Consider the following 12,838-nt stretch of genomic DNA (forward strand, 5'->3'; position numbering starts at 1 on the left):
TGAAGCAGACACCAAACAGTGTCAATTGTAAACTCTATAGCTAAATAATCCATTTAAGGACAGAGATAAGGAAAGGCATGCAGGAATATGCAAAGAAAGAAAGTTGGGTGCAAGAAGATGAGGAACGTTAAGGATGGAGTGCATTTGAAAATGTTATTTAGCATCCTTATCTAGAAGAGCCAGCCTAGCTCTCACAATGGCTGAATTCACACATAATGCCAAACCATGCTTTCGCATTGTGGTAATGAATGTTAGCACGGCTATTTATTTATTTATTTATTATCAAATTTATAGCCCACCTTTCCTCCCACAGGAGCCCAGGACAGCAAACACACATTTTTAAAGTGTTCTAAAAGAGTTAAAGCATTATTTTAAATTACAGTTTAAAACATTTTTTTTTAAATGCACTCCATTCTTCAATAACCAAACACCTGGATGTTTTCATATTTCTCCTGAAAGTGAATAATAATACAGACAGATGCACCTCACCAGGGAGGGAACTCCACAAATGAGGGACCACCACTGAAAGGGACCTGTCATAGGGCAACACTAACTGGGCAGTCTCTGGTGGCTCACCCATTTGTAGGGGTATAAATGGTTGATATTGTGGGATGTACTTTTAGGTTCCGTTTAGGGTTTTATATGCTAGTACTAACACCTCGAATTGGCAGCCAGTGCCGTGCTTTCAAGACTGGCAGTATACAGCCCCATCGGGTTGCCTCACTGACCAACCTAGCAGGCACATTCTACACTAACTGCAGCCTCCGGACCATCTCTGGCTAGACATTACTGCTCCCTTCAGGCAAGGGAGGAAGGAAGAAGAAGAGGTCAGTGTGAGAACCTAGGGCTTGCCACTAGTCATTTGCATACAACTGTTGACTCACACAGTGAACTTTGGAAAACTACTCTGTCAAAGTGTCAAGTGAGAACACTGATTAAAGCATTTGGCCTCTCCCCGCCCCCCGCCCCCCGCCCCCAACCATATGTAACCATCACTTTTTGTAACATGTAAGGGAAACCTAAGAATTATTCTGCGAATACCCTTGCTGCCTAAACTTGAAGCAAACATGCAAAAAATTTTAAAGGGCATATAAAATTCCATTTGCAGCCTTGTGTTGATTTGACATAGTGTTGAAATTTAAAAATGAAAAGCGTAATATGAAAACAAAATTCAATACATAACCAATTTAATTCAGTGATGACATATTTCTGGGAACCAGGAGCTTACCGAAGACAATAGGGAATGTCCTTTCTCTTCCTACAAGCTTAGTGTCTGTGTGTCTGTGTCTGGCCACAGTTGGGAACCAAAGGCTAGATTGGAACTGGTCAATCCTACACTGATCAAATACTGGCCTAGCTCATATGGATTTCTCATTTAATGATAAATGATGATGATGTATATGAATCTCTAAATTTGCTACAGGAATATTTACAAAAGCCTCCAATGGCTGAGGAGCTCCCTACTAGGTCATCCAAAGTCATGCAGATGATTAACTGGAGTGCAAGGTACACAAGCAATTTGGGGCCAATTAAAAAGATTTAAGAAGCTTTCTGTGTCAAATTTGTGGGCACTCCTATTATTGCAAGGGCATAGATCATGATTTGTGCTTCACATGCATTTTGGAAGGATAGGTGCATGGTTGTACACAAGCAGACAGATGCAATCGTTCTCCAAAGGTAGCAAGAGTCTTTTGGTCATCACAAGGTATATTCTAAAATTTAGAATCTAAATAGAAGGAGATGGCAAATCAATGATGAAAACTGAAATGGCAGAAAGTTTTAAGAAGGAAAAGAACAACCAATTGGGTTGGTTTCTTCTATTGTGCTGGCAGGGAGCAAGGTGGTTTATGATCATTTCTACGCATTGCCATAACGTATGTGATTTAGTCATGTGGGCCCATCCTTAAAAGGAAACTTTTCTGTACGCAGGGTCTAGTAAAGCTCTGGAATTTGCTGCCACGGGAGGTTATCGCAAAAGTAAATAAGGCAGTGAGTCTTAAAAGATTGGACCAGCATAAACAATAACCTTTGCAGTTATGCAACCTGAGCTAATGACATAGGTAATCAAATGTCATTCTTTATAGCTGCAGCCTGAAGCAGGGTGAGAAAAATGTATGGATATTGCCCCCTGAACAGCATTTCATAATTGAGTAGGTGCCTTCTTGGGGGTTTCCCACCTTCAGAAGCCTCGGGGATACTGTATTTGGTTCACCTATGGCCAGAAATGGAGCTCCAAAGCTTTTGGTAGATGATTTTAAATTATCTTGGAGAGAAAATGAACCGGACTGTGCACATATCTAGTAATACAAGGTTTAAAATAAACTATTCACCCACTAATGACCTGAACTAAGCCCATATACAGCAAGGAAGTATTTTTGATAAAGTCTATGAAATTACAGAACAATCCCATGCATGCCTATTTTTCAATGAGATTTATTCCCAGGTAACTGAGTACAGTACATGAGTCTTACAGTTCAATGCTATGCATTCCTACTCAGAAGTAATCCCCATTTAATTAAGTGTGCCAGGGGCCCCTCCAGATGTCATTTATATTGCACATTCATGATGATTTGCGCTCATAGTGCTATCAGAGGAGTCACATGAAATCCCACTTTCAATGCTATTTGAACCTGCAAAGGTTTGGGGGCGGTCACCCTGCTTCATTTCTAATCAGTGCACATGGAGGGAAAGGTAAGCAGGTCTTTTCAGCTGGAAAAATACAGCTTCCATATTTTGCCCTCAGGTCTGAGTTAAGGTTAAGTATTTATACCCTGCTTCTCTATTACAATAATGCTCAATGTGGCTTACAATGTAAAACAAAAATACAACATGCAGAAATATAAAATATTGAATGCAATATAAAATGCAAAATATTAAAAGTATATATTTAATTTTTTTAAGTTAAGTACAATAATATATTCCAGCTGCTGTTCTTCCTTCTTTCTTCAATGTAACAGAGGCTCCAGACCCCACCACCACCACCAAGATCACAGTAAAATTCCATCTTGCTATGAATATTACATGGTGGTGGGTTGGGTATTAGGGGATACTGGTGTTCATGCAGGCAACAGAATCAGAGTACATATGGTAAAGTGGGTTTTGGCTTTGAACCATCTGCCAGCATCTCTTAGTGATCTGTCCCAATGTAAAATATCACTCTAAAACCTAAAAGCCAGCCACATCTCACTATCCTACAATGAATAGCCAGCATCTCACCTATCCTGTAGATGATTACACCAATTAGATCATTCACGAAATGACTATAATGATAATCTAATTGTGATTATAACATTGCTGTGACCATGAGCTTCTCAGTGCTCATGGATAATTTCCTTTCCTCAAGTCGGACAGTTTCCAATAAGAGGACCTGAAGTGCAAGGTGATATTCTTGTCATGAGTTGTCCAGTGTATTTCATGGCAGCTGTCATGGAATGTGGGAGAGAACTCGTGCTCATTTCCTAGATATTCAGGAGGAAGTCACTTAATAGTTCCATGACCTGGTTCTGTGTGTCTTGTATTTCCAGAAATTAAAAAAAAAAAAACCAAGGGCCAATTATTCCTATTATTCAAGGTGTGGTTATATTATTTAGAAGATAGCCTCTAATGGAATCTTTCAGGGATGAAGGAATTAAACTAACTGTAAATAGTAGGCTGCCTCAGATTACCACATCCAAGAATATCTTTACACCATAAAATGAGCACTGCTGTACTGAAGTGGCTAAGAAACTGAGCTGTGAATCAGGAAGTTCCTGGTTCAAATGTTATCTCTGCAGAGAACTCATTAGGTGGCCTTAGGCAAGTGATTGTCTTTCAGCTGCAGTCCCTATCTGCAGTGCAGCCGAATGATAATACTGGTCTACCTTAAAGGGTTGCTGTAAAAATTACCAAGATAATGTATATGAAGCACTTGGGGGTTGAAAACAGGTAGCTATGGACATTCTAGGAAAAATCAGTCATAAACACAATGTAGCAATAGTTAACTGCAAGAAACAACAATGGAGGCCAAATATATGTGTGAAAATATATATAATATTAAAAATATATGTGAAAAAATGATTTGTTGTACAGGGGCACAATTTGTATTGGGCTGTGACACTGGGGGAGGAGGTGGTAACCTATAATATTTGTATAGATGCTAAGCCACATTTCTCATTTGCCTTGCTGACAAATTAAAAATGGTCAAATCACAGGATCTGGATGGCCTTTACCTGAGATTTCTTTAATAATTCAGATGTGAATGAATCTGTATTTGTGTCAGGCATTTGCCATAGCAATAAAACAACAATATGATATACAAAGTATAAAAATAAAAAGTCAATTATATAAAATACATTTTAGGGTTTTGAATCAATAGTTAAATAGTGGATCTTATTCTGACTGCCCCAGCTAAAAACCTTGCAACCTTTGCTGTCACCTGCTCATCTTGATTTGCCAAGAGAAAGGACACTGTGGCAATGGTTGGGCGACCCCGAATGGACAATAAAAAAGGAGTTATAATCTCTTTATCAAGAGTGCAAGCCAGAAAGGCATGTGCCACCAATTCGGTACTGCCATCTCCACAGGGACAAAAGCGTTTTTCGTGTGGAATCTGTTGGAATCATCCCTCAAGTACAGCCGAGGGCAATACATTCAATCTTGCAAGAGTAAAAGTGCGTCTATATTTTAGAATTGCTAGGTTATGCAGATAGGGTGACAGAGAGTCGAAGTGGGAAGGTGGAAAATAGTCATATCATGGGCAAAAATTCCTTATTGTGGCCAAGTTGTTCTGACACTCAATATCATTTAGTCGCTGACAGATTAGACTGTTTGCTTTACTAAAACCCAAAGTGAGTAGCTGTTGTGGTGATAAACCACAAGAGTGAAGTTTTTGATAGACAATTTTAGTCCAGGCGCTCTTGTGACAATCTTGCAGCACTAGGGATATTGGACCAGGGGGATTTGAGTTTAAGCAACGCCAATAGTTAAGTGTCCTACGCCAGACCTGTAATTCTACCGAGGGAAGATTAGTCTCTAGGCACAATGATGCATTTGGGACACAGGATGGTACAGATAAAATTTGCCTTAAGAGCTTTGATTGGATAGCTTCCGTAGATGCAAGGTGAGTGCCTGTCCAAATCTGAGCCGCATATAATAACTGTGCTAGGGGTTTAGCTTGGAACACTTCCAGGACTGATGGTATATGTTTACCACCTTTTGTGTGGAAAAAGCATGTCAGAATTTGGCGCTTTGGGATGCTTGATCTTTTGCATATTTCTGGTGTGCTCCCCATGACCCTGTAGACTGGAAAATAAGGCCAAAATATTTGAAAAATTTGACCTGTTCAATTAGCTAATTGTCTAACAAATTGCTGGTCTTCTAACAAAGCTATGTAAATTGTTCCTAAGATCAGCTTCCATACCTGAGGACTGGAAAGTGATGAATGATACAGTAGGTTTTAGAAAGAGATCCAAGAAACGTGGGGAGAAAAATTACCGGTAAAAGCAGTTCGTCAGTGGAATATCCTGCCTTAGGAGGTGGAGAGTCCTCTTACACTGGAGCTACTAAAGCGAAAGATGTATAGCTGCTTTCCCCAACCTGGTACCACCCAGACAATTTGGACTACATCAGCCCCAGCTTGCATGGTCAGTGCTTAGGAATGATGGGAGATCTGGAGGCCACAAGACTGGAATAGTCTCCCATATGACCTTCAGTCAAGCATGCTGTAGCTGCAACTTATACTGTAGATCCTGTATTAAGGACAGAAGAAGATCCTACTGGGTCAATGGCCAATGGCCCATCTAGTCCAGCATCCTGTTCTCTCAATGGCAAACCAGATACCTGTGGGAAACTGGAAAGCAGGACCTGAGCACAAGAGAACACTCTCCTCCTGTGGCTTCTAGCAACTTGCATTCAGAAGAATTGCTGCCTCCAACCATGGAGGTAGAGTCTAGCCATGTTGGCTAGTAGCCATTGACAGCCTCATCCTTCATTAATTTGTCCAATCCTCTTTTAAAGGCATGGGGTTGAACTAGATGGTCTCCAAGATCCCTTCCATCTTTATCATTCTTTGATTGCACAGCATATAGGTACACATGTATACACTCACACACTAAGGCAACTGTAATGGAAAGATGGTTTGGGAGAGGTTGATTTAAGGATTTTTCCAATGAGTACTGAAAACTATGTTGTCAGTGAACTTTGCTTGTACTCCATGCAGTGAAGCAAATGAGTTTACAAAAGATTAGGTGACAGGATCTCTGTGGCTTGGCAAAAAAGAAAAAAGAAAAACTTGGCTGATAAACTTGAAAGAGTTCTATAGAAGCAACAAGCCTAGTAAAACATTCTGCTCAAAGCAGACCTAAGTCGTGGCATTTACATGAGTCTAAAATCAACAGGTTTGTTCATGTTTCCAAGTCTTTGTGAAATCGAGCAGGTAATTTCTGATCCACATCCAAATAAGTCCTGATCTAAGGGCTTCGATGCACACATACAAGATGAGAGCCATTTCTGCAACTGAAGCGGAGGGGATTTAGGTCTGGTCAGTGTTTGGATGGGAAATAGTCTGGGAGCAAGGTGCACTGCCTTGAGTTCCAGGATGGAATTAAGATGAGATACAAACAGACAAATAGCTCGTGTCAGCACAAATAAACTTTATGCACATCCATAAATACTATGCAGGCCACAGCTTAGTAAGAAAAAAAGCTTACTAAACCTGCAATCCTAACCCCACTAACCTGAGAGTAGACCCCATTAAAATCAGCAAGAATTACTTCCGTGTAGGCATCCTTAGGATTAAGCTGCAAAAATATTATTATTTGGTGAAAATCACAGTCTAGTATATGTACAAGTATGTGTGTCATTGGGATAGTCATCCTCCTGGCACAATTTTCTGAATGAACCCCATTAGCATTTAGAACCTTCTAGTAGAGATGGGGAATGATTTGGCTCTTCCATCTGACTCCTTTGAATCAATTGTGTTGTTTTAGCGGGTGTAAGTGACATTAGGACTTCTACCACTTGAGGCCCTAGAGGACTGGCTTAAACATCCAGTGTGTTGGCGCAACTGCCAGGGCCCATTGTGGCTGATGTTTGGGGTGTTCTTGTTTTTGCATTACAGTACTGTTTTGTGTAGGGATGTGGGTGGCGCTGTGGGTTAAACCACTGAGCCTAGGACTTGCCAATCAGAAGGTCAGCAGTTCAAATCCCCGCGATGGGGTGAGCTCCTGTTGCTTGGTCCCAGCTCCTGCCAACCTAGCAGTTCGAAAGCACGTCAAAGTGCAAGTAGATAAATAGGTACCGCTCTGGCAGGAAGGTAAACGCCGTTTCCATGTGCTGCTCTGGTTCGCCAGAAGTGGCTTAGTCATGCTGGCCACATGACCTGGAAGCTGTACGCTGGCTCCCTTGGCCACTAAGTGAGATGAGTGCCACAACCCCAGAGTCAGTCACGACTGGACCTAATGGTCAGGGGCCCCTTTACCTTTACCTTACTGTTTTGTGTATTGTAAACTTGACTTTATTATTTTTTTTTCCAAATACATTTTTATTGAGGTTATACACATAACAAACATACAAACAGATACAAAAGAAAAAATTATAACAAAAAAAAAAAACACAAAAAAAGCGTCAGGATATACAAGCCAACTTTTTCCTCTCTCTAACTATACAAAGATAGATTAATCTGGCTGTTTCACAAAACAGTAAACGATTTAAAAAAAAAAAAAAACACGCAAAAACCACCTCCTGGACTTCCTTCCATCCTTTTGGTAAGTATCAAATATCTGCTTCCATTACGTATTTGATTTTTAATCTATAGGCCTAAATTCACACGCTGGTAGTATTGTTCTGACCCCGCCAATCACATTAAGCATTTATTCCAATATAGTTCCAGTATTTACTCCAATTATTCAGAGATTTCTGTTCATCGTGGTCTCTTAATTTACCTGTTAATTTATCAAGCTCAGCATAATTTATCATTTTAATTTGCCAATCATTTATATTGGGGATAGTTTCCACTTTCCAATATTGTGCCAATAAAATTCTCGCTGCTGTGGTGGCATAGAGGAATATCGTTCTATCTTCTTTCTTAATATCTTTACCCGTCATTCCCAGCAAAAAGGCTTCGGGTCTTTTGGGAAAAGTGTATTTAAATATTCTTTTAAGCTCATTGTAAACCGATTCCCAAAAGCCTTTCACCTTTTTGCATGTCCACCATAGATGATATAGGTCACCCTCCACCTCCCCACATTTCCAGCATTTCTTATCTTTTAGTCTATACATTTTGGCCAACTTCACAGGGGTGTGGTACCACCTATATAGCATCTTCCAAACATTTTCTCTCAGAGACATACATGCTGTAAACTTTATATTACAATTCCACACTTCCAGCCACCTTTCAAAATCGATATTATAACCAAAGTCAATTGCCCATTTAATCATTGCCTCCTTCACCTCCTCGTCCTTTGTATACCACTCTAAAAGTATGTCATAGATTCTAGATAGGGTTTTGTTTTTACCTTCTATTACTTCTACATTGAATTTTGATTTTTTGTCATCAAAACCCAACTTCTTCTTGTCCTCTTTTAGCAAGTCATTCACCTGGTGGTATTGTAACCACCCAGTGAATAGATTTTTTATCTCTTCATAAGGTCTAAGTCTTGGCCCTTGGTCTGTTTTTCTTAACATTTCCTCATAGGTTAACTTGACTTTAAATCACCTTTATGATTTCTATAAATGAAGGATATAAATACATACAAATGACGATTTATACTATTTTTTATTATTATTTCAGAGAATTTATAAACTGCTTATTACTGGAGGTACCAAAGCAATGTACAAAAACCAGTAAAATGGTATAATCAATAGCCCAAGGTCAGATAGCTCCATTATATCTGTAACTCACTGAAGCAGCTGCCATTTGCTTCTCAGATAAGCCCCCTCATTGAGGAAATGGCGTGGTGATGATCAAGACTGACATCACTGCTGCCTCCGTCACTGTCTGACACAACCCTAAACTGTGTCACTGTAGGCCGTTATGAAGACCTGCAACAACTTCAAGAGAAATGAAGGCAAACATGTAAAGCATGCTGTCAACCCTGTTGAAACATCTCATTAGGCGCATCATCTTTTATAGGCTTTCAGATCAATATGCCTCAGATAAGAAGCTGGGATAAGAAGATGAAGGAGAGATAATCAGCACACAAAAGTTTTCAAGGTTGCACAAATGCATCTCAAGAATTTATTATTATTATTTTTAATCCACAGAGGGTTTGGGAACTAGAGCATCAGCAGTATTGTTACTTGACAGATTGAAACTATGATGAAATTTTAGGGTAGGGAATGTATCTGTTTATGCTTCTCATCTTAGCTCCCATCCTAGGGTCTGCTCATGTATGGTTATTGCTTAGTTAAGTAGATTTCCCTGTGTTTAACCAGTTTGTAAATGGCTCAATTCTTACCCAGCACTTCTTTTCTAGAAAAATAGGTGCTGGTATTCATCATGAAGTTGTTGTGGTTTGAGGACCCGACCCTGCGGAGTGAAATGAAGACACAAGGACACGTGATATAAGGTTAATGGGCTAGAAAAGGCCACAACTTTATTGATTACAGCAATGAAAAGGTATTGGCTTAGGCATTGGATCGAAACAAGTGGGTTTATTCACCAGTAGGTGGAGCCTGTTGATGCTGATCCAACTATAGGCTCACCTCCTGCTGTCGGTAAGTGCCACACTTTTTAACAACAACAAACAGAGGTGCCAGTACTGCATACCTTTGCGTGCCCCCTGAAAAAAGAAAAAGAAAAGAAATGTTCTTACAATTCTTTGGTTCAACCACCTTTCTGAAGAATTTTCCAGAATGGTTGGTCACAATCAACAGTGACAGCAGACAGAAAATAGTGATATGGAATACCAGGGAAACATTATAGATTTCCAGGAAACGCTTTCATCTATATTCATGACTCAGCTTAGGAAACCTGTTGAACCTTCCACCAATCCATTTACGACACATAAAATAATTCAACTTGAGTTGACTTCATCATGGATTTCAACAATCAAACAAGTTGCTCCTTAGATAAGGATGTAGGCAAGTTCTCATTCAGCCGCTCATGAATATTCCAAAATCTTTGTACAGATCAAAACTTGTAGTGTGTACTGCATGATTATTGCCCCACAGAAAGAATTATAGGGCTAAAGAACTCAGAAACATTTAGAATCCTGAGAAAATGTTGTGTGGGCACTGCCACAAAATGGTTGGCATGGCAGAACACACAAAGGTGTACCAGACTCCCTTGCAGGGGTGTACAAAGGGGGGCAGGCACAGCGGGCCCCAGGTGCTACTCTGGGAGGGGTGACAAGATGGCCCGCTGCCTCCCCCCAGCTGTAGAGCGGCTGAGGTCCGTACGGGTACGGACGCCATGCACACGGCAGCCCGTATAGGCTTTAATACGTGTGATATCCATACAAGCTTGTGCACATGTGCAGTCCATACCACCCAGGGTACCAGAGAGGCTTCCTCCACCCCTGCTCCCTTGTACCCTTGGCAAGGAGCTATATTGGCACCTATGAAACTGAGAGAGACTGTGGAAGCCAACAACCAAACTGGCTTTGAGGTGAAAAAATAGAGCTTCTGACCTAGGAGTAGTGCTTTTTTACAAAAATGTTTAGGGGTACTCTCACTCTCTGACTCGTATTGAAATACTGCCCCTCAATGAGGCCAAACTTAGATTCACAAAATGTTTAGGGGTATGCGTCCCCCCGCGTCCCCCCAGAAAAAAGCAGTGCCTAGGAGTATGTCTCACTGAATTCAAATGAGACTTACCTCTGAGCAGAAATGTATAGGATCACACTGTTCAGGGCTCAGCTCTCTCAAAACTGAAGTCTGCCCCACAAGTTAGCTCGGTGGTCAAGCAATTGTGCTGCTTGTAGACGGTCCCAGGTTCAATCCCTGGTATCTCCTTGTAGGGGTGAGAGAGACCCCTGCCTTCACACCCTTGACAGCCTCAGTGTAGATGGCCCAGAGCTAGATGGACGGATGATCAAACTCACTTTAAGGCAGCTCACTATATTTCCTAAATTATGTTGGGGGGCATCCACAGGTGGGGTGAATCTTACATTTTTACTTTACTTTTTAACACACACACATGGGTGGGGGGGAAGGTGGGGAGAGGACACTGCCAGTTGGAGGGGGACAGTTCAATTTTTCCAGGTGTTGCAAGCAGTGCCAGAGAGCCCAGCCAATCCTCAGTCTGTCCATCCTCACTAGGGGCAAAGAGAAACCCGGCTTCCCCATCTCCTCTTCAAGACTCCATCATTCTTGCACTTCAGCGGGACAAGTTCCCCAGAGCCTGAGAGGTGCAATGCTGGCACCTGGTGCTGGCACCTCTCAGGTTACTGCAAAGACAGCCACAGTGGAGACCTCCTGCTCCTACTCCTGCCTGGGGCAGGGATCTGGCAGGAGCAATGATCCATAGGGGAGCCTTGGCTATGGCCCTGGCCTTAGGCCAGGTTGGAGATGGAGAGGGAGGGTGGATTCACACACCCCTTCCACCCATGCACACACTCACCAGTGGCACAATTTTCACGTGCCTCTGGAGCTGCGCCCTTGGCAGAGGCCAACTTCACCAATGGCAAGGTAGACCCCTGCCAACATAGCTTGTTATAAAACAGTGGCTGTGGGAATGTGAACAATCTTTAACACAGAAAGTAAACATCCACTTCAAACTAGTGAGGCTAAAAAGAAAATTAGGCAAAGGCAGGGTATGTGAGCCCCCAAACGCTAAGCCACTCCTTTGAACACACACGTTCTGCATCAACAGAACATCCATTTCACACAAAGTAAGTCCATTAATTGCCCCCAAATCATCTCTAGAGAAAATTAATACTATACACACATGAAAACCCTTAGTCTCTGCCAGGCTCATTTGGGAAGACAGGCAAACTAATGCCAGTGAACTGGAAAAAGCAAAAATCACCAGTGTCAAAGCAATGACTTCAACATCAACTTTGTTGGATTGGTCATGCTGTTTGGATGCCTGATTATCATCTTCCAAAGCAACTACTCTATTCCCAACTTAAGAATGGAAAGCGAAATACCGGTGGACAACAAAAGAGGTTTAAAGATGCTCTCAAGGCAAATCTTAAAAAATGTGGTATAAGCACTGATAACCGGGGAACACTTGCTTATAAGCGCTCCAACTGAAGAACTGCCTTTACCAAAGGTGTCATGGACCTTGAAGAAACACGAACTCAGGACGAAAAGGAGAAACGTACTAAGAGGAAGGAATGCTTGGCAAACCCTCACCATGATCAACTGCTGTCCAGAAACTTGTGTCCCTACTGTGGAAGGACATGTGGATCCAGAATTGGTCTGCACAGTCACTCACAGACTCACTGTTAAGACCGTGTTCATGAAAGACAATCTTACTTGGCTACGAGTGATGACCAAAGAAGAAGAAATTCTCTTTTTTTTTCCTTCCTCCCTCTCAACCTGCCCTAGGCCCTGGATTCTGCATTTTTTCCCTTCCTCCTCTAACCCATGGGCCCCAAGTTGTTGGGGATCCCAGACATAACAATAGTCTTAATAATTTACTCATTATTTTGTACCATTTGGAAAGCATATATATACAGTTAGCCAGTGAGTCACACCCTCTGTTAATACGTGTCATGAAGAGAGACACATGGTTGATGCTACTGCATTTTGCCTGGTGCTATAGTCATAAACAACGTGATACCTTCTTTGGGTGGTCTTAATTTTACACATACTCTTAATTATTAATTAATTAATCAATCAAACAGTTTGCATACCACTGAACACCATAGTCTCTAAGCAGCATAGAATGACATTATAAAAGTAACCAGAAAAT

This window comes from Podarcis cretensis (assembly GCF_951804945.1).
Source record: "Podarcis cretensis genome assembly, chromosome: 1".
NCBI classification, from domain to species: domain Eukaryota; kingdom Metazoa; phylum Chordata; class Lepidosauria; order Squamata; family Lacertidae; genus Podarcis; species Podarcis cretensis.